The 14,112-nt window shown below is 43.4% G+C and overlaps 1 long non-coding RNA gene across 1 annotated transcript; it reads right to left on the bottom strand.

Moving 5' to 3' along the window:
* Positions 1 to 452: 452 nt before the first annotated feature.
* On the bottom strand, positions 453 to 2,296 carry LOC143986610 (uncharacterized). The gene is made up of 2 exons (XR_013276552.1): positions 2,213 to 2,296; positions 453 to 787 (listed from the first exon to the last, which is right to left on the bottom strand). It is a non-coding gene; the product is annotated as an uncharacterized LOC143986610 (long non-coding RNA).
* Between the last annotated feature and the right edge of the window lie 11,816 nt (positions 2,297 to 14,112).

The raw sequence follows: 14,112 nt of genomic DNA on the forward strand, positions 1-14,112 counted from the left end.
GATTTCCTGTTTGTAAGACCGCTGGGTGCTATCCCTCCAGTAACCTCAGTCAGCGGTCTGACGCGTCCCCTTGTAGTCCTCTGAAAGTGGGCAGGGAGTTGTACTTCCGCCTGGCTTGCTGTAGTGGGCAGAGGGGTCTCACAGCCCCCTGGTCTGTGCTGCCCATAGAAGTGGTATCCTCCTCCCCTGCTCCCTCCTCCCTGCCACCACCACTCACCATCCCGCCATCTCTCTCTCCAGTGCGGGGAGAGTTACAGATAATCGGGACAAAGCACATCTCAGGCTGACACATTTGTATGTGCAAATACCGCTCATCGTACAGCCCTGCCTCCCTGCACATTAGAACAGTGCGCTCTGCGCTGTCTGTCCCAATTCCAGTGCAGGGAGGCGGGACTATACCACGAGTGGCGTTCTCGAATTGTCAGAAACCATGCATCAGACCGAGACAGAAGTACAATTAAATCACACTTGTTTATTAAATAAAAATAAAAAGGTAAATAGAGAAAGCGTAGTCAAAACATAGCCAGACTCCAGTAACCGGATCGAGTAGTCAGCCAGGCCAGAGTTCAATAACCAGATCGGGTAATCAGCCAGGCCAGAAGTCAGGGATCCAATAGAGCAACAGCAAGCAGGATAAGGAGCCAGAAGGGATGTCAGCAAGCCAGTCTTTAAACAGAACCACAGGAGATGGTTTCTTGTGATGTGACCAAGGCGAAGGCAGAGATGAAGTGAGCTGGACAGCTTTAAGTAGGCAGGTCAGACGAGCATGATCAGGAACAGCTGGTAACTGTGGAGAGAGATGAGAGCTGGCAATTAGCCAACAGCTGACCAGCCAGCCCAGAGAAGGATGGGCTAAGCCAGCCCTGACACACATACAGATCTATAAGCACAAGATGCGCTCTTTCATATGGAGGATCTGTGACTATCCCCACTCTGCACTGATGGGCACAGATAAGGCACTGTTGACACGGCACTGATGGGCTCAGATAAGGCACTGGTGACACCACACTGATGGACACTGATGATCTGCACTGGTAACATGGCACTGATGGGTACAGATAAGGCACTGGTGTCACCACACTGATGGGCACTGATAATCTGCACTGGTGACACCGCACTGATAATCTGCACTGGTGGTCCCTGACATTTGGCAGTGGTGGTCCCTGACATTCGGCACTTGTGGTACCTGACATTTGGCACTGGTGGTCCCTGACATTCGGCACTTGTGATCCCTGACATTCAAAACTTGTGGTTCCAGACATTTGGCACTTGTGGTCCCTGACATTCGGCACTTGTGGTCCCTGATAAGCTGCACTGGTTTGCATTTATATTAAAGGCATTAAATATTACATTAATATGCAGATTCATGGGAAATTTAGGCTGATTATAGTTAGAGATAGAGAAGAGGATATGATGCAATCACTGTTCTAAGAGATCCTCCCCACCAGAATACAGGCTGTATTTTTTGAATCACAGAGCTGACTTCCTGAACATTCAATCAGTCATATCTCTTAAACGGTAAGAAATGTCACAAATGTAATAACTGTTTAGTGTTGTGTGTGTGTGTGTGTGTGTGTATGTGTACTAATGGAAGATTTTTTGAAAATCCCGGAGTTCTGCTTTAAGCTTTGACCAAAAAAAAAAAAAAAACCTGGAAACTGATTGGTTTCTATGTACAGCTGCAAAAAGTGTCCAAGAACTGTCAAATTCAAACTTCTGCTGGATAGCTGGAGTTTACGTTTGAATCTGAATTGTCATTATTAGGTAATACATGTTATTTTGCATTTCACACACTTTTCTTTTAATCAAATAAATTGTTTATTGAACTAAAACACAAGGCATTACAATTCGGCATTCAGTGTTTGAAATCAGGGGAGTTACAAATCAATGCAATGTAGTTCCTTAATAACTGTATAGCCTTTCAGGCGCATTCTAAAAAGTATATTCAATGTGTAATACCGCATGTTTTCAACTCCAGGAGAAAGGAGAAAAATAAAACAAAAATAAAACAAAACAACATAAAAAAAAAGAAAAAAGAAAAGAAAAAGTGTGGGGGGGGGGGAATTCAACTAGTAACAAACATCGAACAACCCGGAATAAAGTACTTCCAATACTTATATTTTGTAGATTGACAGGAGTTACACACACTTTAAAAAGAACCTGTTATGCCATTCACTGAAAAACAACAGGTCTACCTTATTAGTTAGGTTACCTTATTAGGTCATTGAAATGATTATGTGCTGGAAGCTTGTTGTATGCAGCAGAACACTTTTGCTTTCATGGAGGATATCTTTATCATGCAACAGGAAGAAGAACAATACAAGTACATAGTGAGGGAAGACAAACCACTTCCTCTCATTGCATTGCCATAGAATACAAACCATAACACTACAGCACCACCTACTGATAAGGAAAGGTATAATGCATATCTAATACAGTGGTGTGAAAAAGTGTTTGCCCCCTTCCTCATTTCCTGTTCCTTTGCATGTTTGTCACACTTAAGTGTTTCGGAACATAAAACCAATTTAAACAATAGTCAAGGACAACACAAGTAAACACAAAATGCAATTTGTAAATGAAGGTGTTTATTATTAAAGGTGAAAAAAAATCCAAACCATCATGGCCCTGTGTGAAAAAGTGATTGCCCCCTAAACCTAATAACTGGTTGGGCCACCCTTAGCAGCAACAACTGCAACCAAGCGTTTGCGATAACGTGCAATGAGGCTTTTACAGCGTCCTGGAGGAATTTTGGCCCACTCATCTTTGCAGAATTGTCCTAATTCAGTTACATTAGAGGGTTTTCGAGCATGAATGGCCTTTTTAAGGTCATACCACAACATCTCAATAGGATTCAGGTCAGGACTTTGGCTAGGCCACTCCAAAGTCTTCATTTTGTTTTTCTTCAGCCATTCGGTGGTGGACTTGCTGGTGTGTTTAGGATCATTGTCCTGCTGCAGAACCCAAGTTCGTTTCAGCTTGAGTACACGAACAGATGGTCGGACATTCTCCTTCAGGATCTCTTGGTAGACAGCAGAATTCATAGTTCCTTTTATCACGGCAAGTCTTCCAGGTCCTGAAGCAGCAAAACAGCCCCAGACCATCACACTACCACCACCATATTTTACTGTTGGTATAATGATCTTTTTATGAAATGCAGTGTTCCTTCTACGCCAGATATACTTGGACACACACCTTCCAAAGAGTTCCACTTTTGTCTCATCGGTCCACAGAATGTTGTCCCAAAAGTCTTGGGGATCATCAAGATGTGTTGTGGAGAAATTGAGACGAGCTTTGAGGTTCTTTTTGCTCAGCAGTGGTTTTCTCCTTGGAACTCTGCCATGCAGGCCATTTTTGCCCAGTCTTTTCCTGATGGTGGAGGCATGAACGCTGACCTTAACTGAGGCAAGTGAGGCCTGCAGTTCCTTGGACGTTGTTGTGGGGTCTTTTGTGACCTCTTGGATGAGTCGTCGCTGCGCTCTTAGGGTAATTTTGGGCAGCCGGCCACTCCTGGGAAGGTTCACCACTGTTCCATGTCTTCGCCATTTGTGGATAATGGCTCTCACTGTGGTTCGCTGGATTCCCAAAGCTTTGGAAATGGCTTTATAACCCTTTCCAGATTGATAGATCTCAATTACTTTCTTTCTCAATTGTTCCTGAATTTCTTTGGGTCTCGGCATGATGTGTAGCTTTTAAGGATCTTCTGGTGGACCTTACTGTGTCAAGCAGCTCCTATTTAAGTGATGCCTTGATTGTGAACAGGTGTGGCAATAATCAGGCCTGGGTGTGGCTATAGAAATTTAACTCAGTTATGGACAACCACAGTTATAGTATGTTTTAACAAGGGGGGCAATCACTTTTTCACACAGGGCCATGATGGTTTGGATTTTTTTTCACCTTTAATAATAAACACCTTCATTTACAAATTGCATTTTGTGTTTACTTGTGTTTACTTGTGTTGTCCTTGACTATTGTTTAAATTGGTTTGATGTTCCAAAACACTTAAGTGTGACAAACATGCAAAGGAACAGGAAATGAGGAAGGGGGCAAACACTTTTTCACACCACTGTATATGGTCAGTTTATCAAAGCAGCTCTGCTGTTGTTCTTGTTCATGTCTTGGTAGGTTTGCAGTTGTGCCATACTCTTTCCATTTTAGGATGATGGATTGAACAGTGCTCCGTGAGATGTTCAAAGCTTGGGATATTTTTTTTTATAACCTAACCCTGATTTAAACTTCTCCACAACTTTATCCCTGACCTGTCTGGTGTGTTCCCTGGCCTTCATGATGCTGCTTGTTCACTAAGGCTCTCTAACAAACCTCTGAGGGCTTCACAGAACAGCTATATTTATACTGAGATTAAATTACACACAGGTGGAGTCTATTTACTAATTAGGTGACTTCTGAAGGCAATTGGTTCCACTAGATTTTAGTTAGGGGTATCAGAGTAAAGGGGGCTGAATACAAATTGCACGCCACACTTTTCAGATACAGTGGAACCTTGGATTGCGAGTAACAAGGTTAATGAGCGTTTCGCAATACAAGCTATTATTTTAAATAATCCTGACTCGGTTTGCGAGTGTTGTCTCGCAAAACGAGCAGGATTCAAGCCTCTGTGGTGTGCAGTACAGCACTTGGTCAGAGGTGCGGAGGCGCTGGTGACACTCGGAGTTGTTCAGAGCTACAAGTAAATACCCAGAAACACTCGGAAATACTTGGAAACACTCGGAAATACTCAGTTCCCGAGTGTTTTCGAGCCTGAGGGATTCCGAGCGGTCTCCGAGTATTTCTAAGTCTCTCCGGTGCCCCCCACCTCTGGTCACATGCGACATCGCATGCGATAGAAGTCAATGTGAAACAAATTATCTTTGATTCCATTGACTTCTTTAAGGAAACTCGCTTTGATATGTGAGTGCTTTGGATTACAAGCATTCTCCTGGAATGGATTATGCTCGTAATCTAAGGTTCCACTGTATTTATTTATAAACGAATTGAAAACCATTTATAATTTTCCTTCCACTTCACAGTTATGTGCCACTTTGTGTTGATCTATCACATAAAATCCTAATAAAATACATTTAGGTTTTTGGTTGTAACATGACAAAATGTGGGAAATTTCAAGGGGTATGAATACTTTTTCAAGGCACTGTAAATTCCTGCCTAAGCTTTAGGAATGAAGTCTGTTCAGTAGTACCATTCTAAACTTCGATAAGCAGCACCCTGGGTGTACTTTACATACGTAGAACAGGAGACATCCTCTTAGGGCGTCTCATCACTGTACTAAAACATCACTTTGGAACCCATTGGCACTTTTATGACCATTTGTTTTAATGCAAATATCTTAAGAAGTATAAAGAGCAAGTAAAAGCAAAGGGTAGGTGTGAATTTAGAAAATGAAAATGAAATTTTAACCAGAAGACAGGGCACTTTGAATAAAACATACATGCCAAAACACTATTTACAGCCCTGTAAGTGCTGAGAAATATGGTAAAGTTAATAAGTTTAAGAACATTGCCGTAGACTCAGGATGGCTATAAATTCCAGATCGGGCACAGTAAGAGCAAACCTAGAACACATTAAAAGTGATATGTTAGAAGAACAAAACTGTCAGTTCCAGCTAAGAATTTATATATTGCAGGGTTTTAATGTTTAAATAACATTAACAGGTTTAAATCACAATGTCAGCCAACCTAAAAGAGTCCAGCAATAAAGTACACCTTACTGACTCCAAAACTTTATGAAAAAACGTACTTTTGTTAAGAGAAAATGTATTTATTAATCATAACCATACAGATGTGTGCTACCTTGCAGATTGCTGGTGTGGATCCAATTACTTTATTGTGTAATGGTAAAGTTAGAGGGAATGTAGCCAGCATGCCCCTCTGATGACTTTTTAGTACATTTTTGTTCTCGAGGTGATCCACGAGGACACTCGTGGAGGGGATTGGGACAGGGAGATTTTAAAACGAGAAACCCTATGGATAGAACGACTAGATGCTTTAATTCCCCCTGGGTTAAATGAAACTAAAACATACAAACATTTCCTTAAGTGAGAATAACTAAACCATATATGGGCCTTCACCAACAATTTCCCTCCCCCCCCCTCTTTTCTTCCCCCTTTTTCTTTACCCCCCCTTCCCCCCCCCCCCTAGTTCTTCCCCTCTTCTCCCCTATTACCTCATTACCTATTACTTCTTATAGGTTTTTTTTCCCCTCCCCAACTTGCCTTTCCTTTCTTTCTTTCTCCCTCCCCCCCCCCCCCTCCCCTTCTTTTCTCTTTCTCCCATTCCTGCCCCTTACTTTGCTGGCACAAATGGACAGCGCAATTTGACCCCCTATTTCTACTGATATTGCTGCGATGTTTTTAATGGTACTATTTATGATTCCAGTATACGGACAACAGTCCAGTCTGATATTCTATTATGTTTGACTATAATCTAATCCAGTTCTAACTTGCCTGTACATCTTTTTTCAGACAAGTTCAACAATTTGGTGAGAATAATAACAATATATAAAAAAATAGTTGCCATTCTACTTGTTTAAATGTTTGTTTTGCTTATTTACTAATTTATGTACTTAATTTTTATGTTATGTAATGGTGGGTGTAGCGCCTAAGGCTGTGGAACTCATAAGCAGACTGTGGAGCATAGGAGGAAACTCCTAGGGGCGGGCACGCGCCTCTCCAGCGGCTCTGGACAGCCCCCGTAAGTGGGAGGTGCCAGGTCCGCTAGCAATGAGTCACGCGATGGTTCTCACGGTGACTCGAAGCTTGTGCGCGTCGCCACGTCGTGGCGCATGCGCACTAGGAGCGGCAGACCCGGCGACGTCATAATCTGGCGCTTGCGCCGATTCTCTGACGCCGCCTGGTTGGAGGTTAAAAGGGCGCCATCATGGCGTCCCTTTAGAGCAGCACAACGAACGGCTAGCAGTCTTCCACTAGAACTGTTCAGTGAACAAAGCAGAGGACTTGGAACGAAGTGAGATCATACACACTGGTAACTTTTATTTCATCTAATTCTCCTTGGTTACTTGTATACAACCTGACTTAATCTATCCTTATCTGGTAATGTGTGATATGACCCATGTCTTTATTAGGATTAACTCCGTTGATACTCAAAATAGTACCTACCTTGAATTAGATGGACGATAGGATCTCCCTCTGCATTTAATCATCTATATTCCATCTCCATTCCTGTCGATCCTGTGTATTTTCATCCATGCTGCACTGCTTGAGAATCATTGGATATACTGGTATGTGGACTTTGTGATTGGATATTGGGGATACTAATGTTACCGCTATGCATATATATATATATATATATATATACTAGCAATATTGGACGGATGCCCAGTAACAAAATGGGTTATCCATCCATTTATCTACTCATTCTTTTGGTACAATACCCCCCATTCTTTTATTACTTTTCCAGCTGACTCTTACTACCTCCCGTGTCCGCCCCAAGGGTGGTCAAAGCCTGGTTGGCGGGGACTGCCCTAGCTCCAAGGTCTTTCTGCGATTTGATGTCTCCACAGTGGTGAGCTGCTCACTCTCCAATTCTTTGTTGTAAAGTAATACACTAAACGTTTTGAATTATGTTAATTTGGCTATGATAAATTTTGACATGGTATGTTCAATTTCAGACAAACAAGGTCTCCTGAAGAAGCGACAGCAAAAGTCGCAAAACTAGTAGAAAATAAAGACCGAATCGGACATTAAATACCGCCGTAACACATATGTATATGTTACAACCATACTGTGTATCAATCAAAACTTTTAATCTATTTTTTCTTTTTTCTCCTTTTTTTTTTAAATTGTATTTAATAATAATAAAAATTATCTTTTTATAATTGGGTATCAAGACAGTCCGTCACTTTACTGGGAGATATTAGGGTAATTCATGGTTATGGTGTCCCACTTATAGACCCTTCTCTCCCATAATTCCCTTTTTAGTACATGTCCGGCTGACTTTCTACATCTGGGTAGTGGTCAGATTGTGACAGCTGTGTGCAGAGAGCTGAGGGCTCTGAGAAAAAAAAAGCTTGAAACTGGGGGCTGGGTTACTCATAGGTTTGGTTGGCTCATCCCTGAGACCTCATAGCCATCATCATTAAAGTGGTATTAAACCCAAAAAGCAAACTTTAATCAGTAAAGAGGTGTTTGGTGTACTTTAATTTGATTACTCACACAGCACAGACACACTCCACGGATACGCTATAATATACTGCAATAAAATGTGCCAAACGTACAGTGACGCACAGAACCATGCAACGCACACAAAAGTAAATGGCGTTAAACTGCCAGTAACGCAAAAAACTATGGCAGTAACGCACACAGAACTATATGATGTTAAACTGCCAGTAACGCACAAAACTATATGGCATTAAACTGGCAGTAACACAAACAGAAGTAAATGTTGTTAAACTGGCAGTACCGCACAAAGCTATATGGTGTTAAACTGGCAGCAAACTACAAGGTATTGCTCAGATGGTACATGGTACAGACGAGAATAGCTTTGTTTGTCCCAGGGGCCTCTTCCTCCTGTTTTCGAGGGTGTGGTTTGGAAAGCACAGTGGCCCATATATGGTGGTCCTGACCCAAGGTGAAACGTTTTTGGGTCTGCCTCTATAACTTCATCTTCTCACTTACACATGGGGAATTTAATTAAATCACCGCAGCAAGCTATTCTGGGGCGCCCGGTAGAAGGCACACCTAAACAGGCAGGGAAACTTGTAGCCTTTATCTTTACAGCAGCTAGAATAGCAATTGCCAGATAATGTAAGACACCCACGATAAACTTTGACCTGGTAAAAAACAAATTGCCATGGATCATTATAAATGAACGCCTTTCGGCAATCCTACAGGACAAACGAGCCATATTTGATAATATCTGGGAACCCTGGATTAAATACTTGTCTGATCCCTTGTGAGATCTCAGGGATTGACCAAGTTAATCTTCGGGAGTGCACTTCCCCCTCTGATATTCTTTTCTTCTTACTTTTCTTTGTCTCCTTTCCTTTTTCTGGAGTTGCCTATGATCTTGATGATCTTTCCCAGTGGCAGCTGGTGCTCCAAATTTTTGGTGGGGTTCAAACTAACTGAAAAATTCTGAAAAATACTGAAACAAAAACATCAATTGCAGCCTCACTGTGCACATCAATTGCAGCCACTGTGCCCATCATACGTAGCCACCTGTGCCCATCATATGCAGCCACCTGTGCCCATCACATGCAGCCACCTGTGCCCATCATATGCTGCCACCTGTGCCCATCATATGCAGCCTCTGTGCCCATCAAATGCAGCCAACCATGCCCCATCATATGTAGACTGCCCATAATATGCAGCCACTATCCCTCGCAAATGCAGCCAACTGTGCGCCATCAATTGCAGCCTTTATGCCCATAATAGGCAGCCACTGTGCCCCCCCACCCGCCCGCCGTCTACCCGGCAATTACCCCATCGTAGTGGCATGTCAGGAGGCTAGCTGTGGGATGATAGCACGTGCGTGTCTTCTTCCTGTATTCCTTGGAGCCAATGGGATCACCTCTGCCTTCAGCCAATCAGGTGCCCATCATTACATTCGGGCGTCCTGATTGGCTGAGAAGTGGTTCTGCGTTAGCAAAGCAAATATTCATTTGCTTTGCTAACACACCTGGGTGCACTGCGAGCACAATGGTTCACGTTTTTTGATGCCTATTAGAGCCTATGGCTCCAATTAGGTGCTTCAAAAACACTCCCCCGCCGCTGTAATTCAGGTGCCCAGCGCCCAAAAAGGGGTGGGATGCCTGAATAGAGGGTGTCTACAGCGGCCGTGGATAGAGTCATTCAATGCATGACTCTATCCATAGTGCACAGAAGGGGTGGCTGAAAAGAGGGTGTGGTGCTCAAGCGTCCCTAATGGATGGACCACCACTGGTCTTCCCCCTTCCTCCTCCTCCTGTATGGAGAATAGTGGAGGGACGGGGAAACCAGGGGATATTCATAGTTATCTTTTAGACCACAGATATGTTATTCGGTTGTGTTATCACTTTATCCTTTTCTGTATTGGAGCAATACGCAGAAACAGATGTGCAGGCCGGAAGATAACAATTTACTTTTCTAGAAAGGCACATTGTATAATATAACTGAGATATGATATATAGTTTAAACCTAAACGTTAAAAATGTTTTCAAAATTTTCAATAAAAACCATTGAAACACAAAAGTATTTCTTACACTGATTCTGAACAACTGCATAATGCTTTGGGAATAACATTTACTGACGGATGGAGTCGATGATGGCTGCTTCAGCAAGATTAAAAAAAAAAATAGCCTAAACTGAGAAAAGTAAGCTGGCTAGTTCAGGTGCTCTCCATTGCGGTGCCCTCTGATTTACAGGGAGGCAGCCGCTATAGAATCCCTTACAGCAGCAAGTCCTTGGTCCTGTCAGCTTCTCCATTGCAGAATGACAGAAGCCTTGGACTTCCATTCTCTAAGGATCCAATTATTTGTCTCAACTCATCCTACTGAAAATGCTGACCTGTGTATGAACTCTCCGTGCGTAGCATAGACTGTTTCAGCTTCAGATAGGTGAGAGGGAAGTGGAACTCCAGCAAAAACCTTTTTTTACTTTGGACTGTGTTGTGAAGGCTTAAAAAGATTGTAAAGGTAAAAAAAAATAAAAAAATGTCTATGCTTACATGCTCTAGTCTATGCAATGGAATTGCACAGAGCAGACGTGAACCTCCTCTTCTTGGGTCCCCCCACCGGCGCTACTGGCCTCTCCTCTAAAGCCGCTTCCCAAGCCCTGCATTTGACATAGCCCTGCCCCCTGCTTCATCCTCCCTGGCTTTGATTGACAGCAGCAGGAGCCAATGGCTCCCGATTCCCCAGCAAAGACAACGAGACCTGGAAGTGAGGGGAGAGAAAAGCTGTAGACGTGCACAGCGCTGGATCAAATGAGGGCTCAGGTAAGTAAAAGAGGGGTGGGGGGGGGGGGGGAATGCTGATGCCTAAACATTTTTTACCTTAATGCAAGGAATGCATTAAAGTGGTACTAGACGCATAAAAAAAATAAAAAAAAGGCACCGGGCAGTTTAAAGTGGTTGTAAACCCTTATGCCGCGTACACACGACCGGACTTTTGAAGGGACTAGGTCCGACGGTCTTTCTGAATGACTTTCCGAATGAACGGACTTGACCACACACAATCACACCAAAGTCCAATGGATTCGAACGTGATGACGTACGACCGGACTAGAATAAGGAAGTTCATAGCCAGTAGCCAATAGCTGCCCTAGAGTCGGTTTTTGTCCGTCGGACTAGCATACACACGAACGGATTTCTTGGTCCGGCGAAGTTCCGGTGGGAAAAATTTAAAACATGTTCTATTTCTAAAGTCCGCCAGATTTTTGGCAAGCAAAGGTCCGATGGAGCCCACACACGTTCAAATTGTCTGACGGACTCGTTCCGCCGGACCTTTGTTGTCAAAAAGTCCAGTCGTGTGTACGTGTCATTACAATCCACTTTTTGCTGCAGGTAAGCCTATAATAAGGCTTACCCATAGCTACCCTGGATATCTGGATATTAACTGGAGCCGCGATACCTGGAAGTAACTCCGGGGAGAAATGTTGCCGGCTGATGCTGTGTACAGGCAACGCAGCGGGGGCTTCGATCTCAGGTGAGTATTACATAATGCGCTAGTATGCTATGCATACTAGCTCATTATGTCTTTGTCTTGCCTTGTCTTGTCTTTTTTTTTTTCATGTGGGTTTACAACCACTTTAAGTCATAATGTTTTAGTATGCATGTGCGTGGGAGTCACTGTTTGCAGCACGGCTCGGAAAGAACGGTGTGAGGATGAACCTCCTCTTCTTGGGTCCCCCCGCCGGCACTCCTGGCCTCTCCTCTCTAGCCGCTGCGCACCGAAGCACGTGCTGTTTTCTTCAGTGAGCGTGGCGTCATCATGATGTCATCGCGGCTCCGGCCAATCACAGTGCCGGAGCCGCAATACTCAGAAGTAACTCCGAGGAGAAATGTCGCCGACCGATGCTGTGTACAAGCACCGCAGCGGGGGCTTCGATCTCAGGTGAGTATTACCTTTGTCTTGCAGGTCTTTTTTCTTTCATGTGGGTTTACAACCACTTTAAGTCATAATGTGTTAGTATGCATGTGCATGGCAGTCACTGTTTGCGGCATGGCTCTGAAAGAACGACGTGAGTATGCCGTTCCTTCAGAAAGCATGTGCTAGCTACATCTAAAGTAAATACAGTACATCCTAAACGGTGCACGTTTAGGAGATACTTACTGTACCTATAGGGAAGGCTTTAAATTAGGCTGACCAATAGGTAAAACAAGGAAGTTTACTCCCACTTTAAGGTAAAACATGTTAGGCTTTAGAACCACTTTAAGCTGGTCATACATGTTTAAATTGTCATTCAAACGTTTGTAGAAAAACCATTCATTGGAACATTCTTTCTTGCCATCATGAAGTCTACTAATTTAGTTCAAAAGCCCTTTGAAGCCCTTTGAAGCCCTTTCCACCCAAAAGGAGAAGTTCTGCTTTAAAGAGGAACTGCAGTCTGCTCACATTCTGAAGATTCCCTCCAACCACTTTGCATATTATTTTATATATACTGTGATTCTGTACTCGCCAAATATGCTGCAGAAATCTCCCTCCGCTGAGTCAGACTGCAACCATTTTAACTGTGGGCAGCTGAGGCTGCTGCCTGTTCACTTCCTGGATTTGCACAGACACACAGAGGCACACCTCCACGCAGCTCTCATTGGCCCTCTTATGACTCACCCCCCCTCCCTTCCTGGCAAACAAGCGTGAGAGAGAGAGAGAGCTGTGCACGATGTCATAAGCCTAGGCTAATGACCAGACAGGAAGCAGGAAGTGGGCTGTATAAGGTATTTACTGGAAAAAAAAATGTTTTACTATCCAAAGTTAAAACAACAAGGACAGAAGATTTAATAGATGAAAAGTTAAAAATAAAGGACTGAAGGTCCGCTTTAAGGACTTGTTAATCCTCCTCTTGAACAATTGGCAGTTTTGAGGAGCGGGGGAGGGGGGGGGGGAAGGTAACCCAATTTTCACAGGTACCCACTTCCCACTTCTGTTTCCGAGCATTTTTTGTAGATAGCTGCTTCCGGCAAGTAGGATTGTATGACTTTCCATCGTTTCCATCCAACCACCCCATAGTAAACAGCAGGCTGTGTCCATTCTTCATCAGCATAGTGGACATTAAAGTGGATGTAAATCCACTCTCATCCTTTCTAAACTACTGCAAAATTGGTTATCTAGAAGGATATACATGCCTCCTGCATGTATGCTTATCTGACAAATATCTCCCTTCTGTCTGCCATGAGACTTGAAAAACTGCAGATTCTGTGGTTGGGTCTGTTTTCCAGGGCTCAGTGGGTGGAGTCATGATGTCAGTAGACTCCCGCCTACTTCTACACTCCCCTTATCAACATTCATTTTCTCCTGTGTATTTCTTACACTGAACTTCTACTATGATCACGAACATCCAGTCAAAACCCAGAAAAGTCTCCACATGACTTCAGCATGCCAAATAATGCTGAGGTGTGGAAAAGCCAATCTTTGCAGAGCAGCAGAAGAAAGGAGTGGGAAGGAATTAAAAAATAATGCATGTCCCTTAGGCTAGTGCACGCGATATGTAAATCACCTGTCAATCACAGCAAGGGGGAGGATCTGACAAAGTTTTTCTCTGTCAAGATTTATCTCACTGAACAATAAAAGAGGATTGCACAGAGCTGGATTAACTCTTTGTGGCAAGACTGGACTCAAATGATAGGAAATCTTATACTCTACATTATGACATCAAAAAAAAAAATTAAAAAATTTCGGATTTACATCCACTTTAACCTGTCATCCCGCCTGCGCAGGGAGGACCAGTGGAGAGATCCCCTACTGACCAGGCTGATCGGCAGCCGGCGCCTGCCCCGTGTAAAAGGGCCCTAGAATGCTTGTCAGCTTTCTATTACTAGATTTTATCAACCCTTCTCCAAGCCCTTACTGACTTAGGAATCTTTCACACTAACAACAGCCCTAGTCGCTGTTGCTGTGGGGGTTGCATTGCACATGGTTACAGGATGGTTCCTTCACAGCCCTATT

This window comes from Lithobates pipiens, unplaced genomic scaffold (assembly GCF_037356315.1).
Source record: "Lithobates pipiens isolate NorthernLeopardFrog02 unplaced genomic scaffold, aLitPip1_a1.2 Scaffold_17, whole genome shotgun sequence".
Lineage (NCBI taxonomy): Eukaryota > Metazoa > Chordata > Amphibia > Anura > Ranidae > Lithobates > Lithobates pipiens.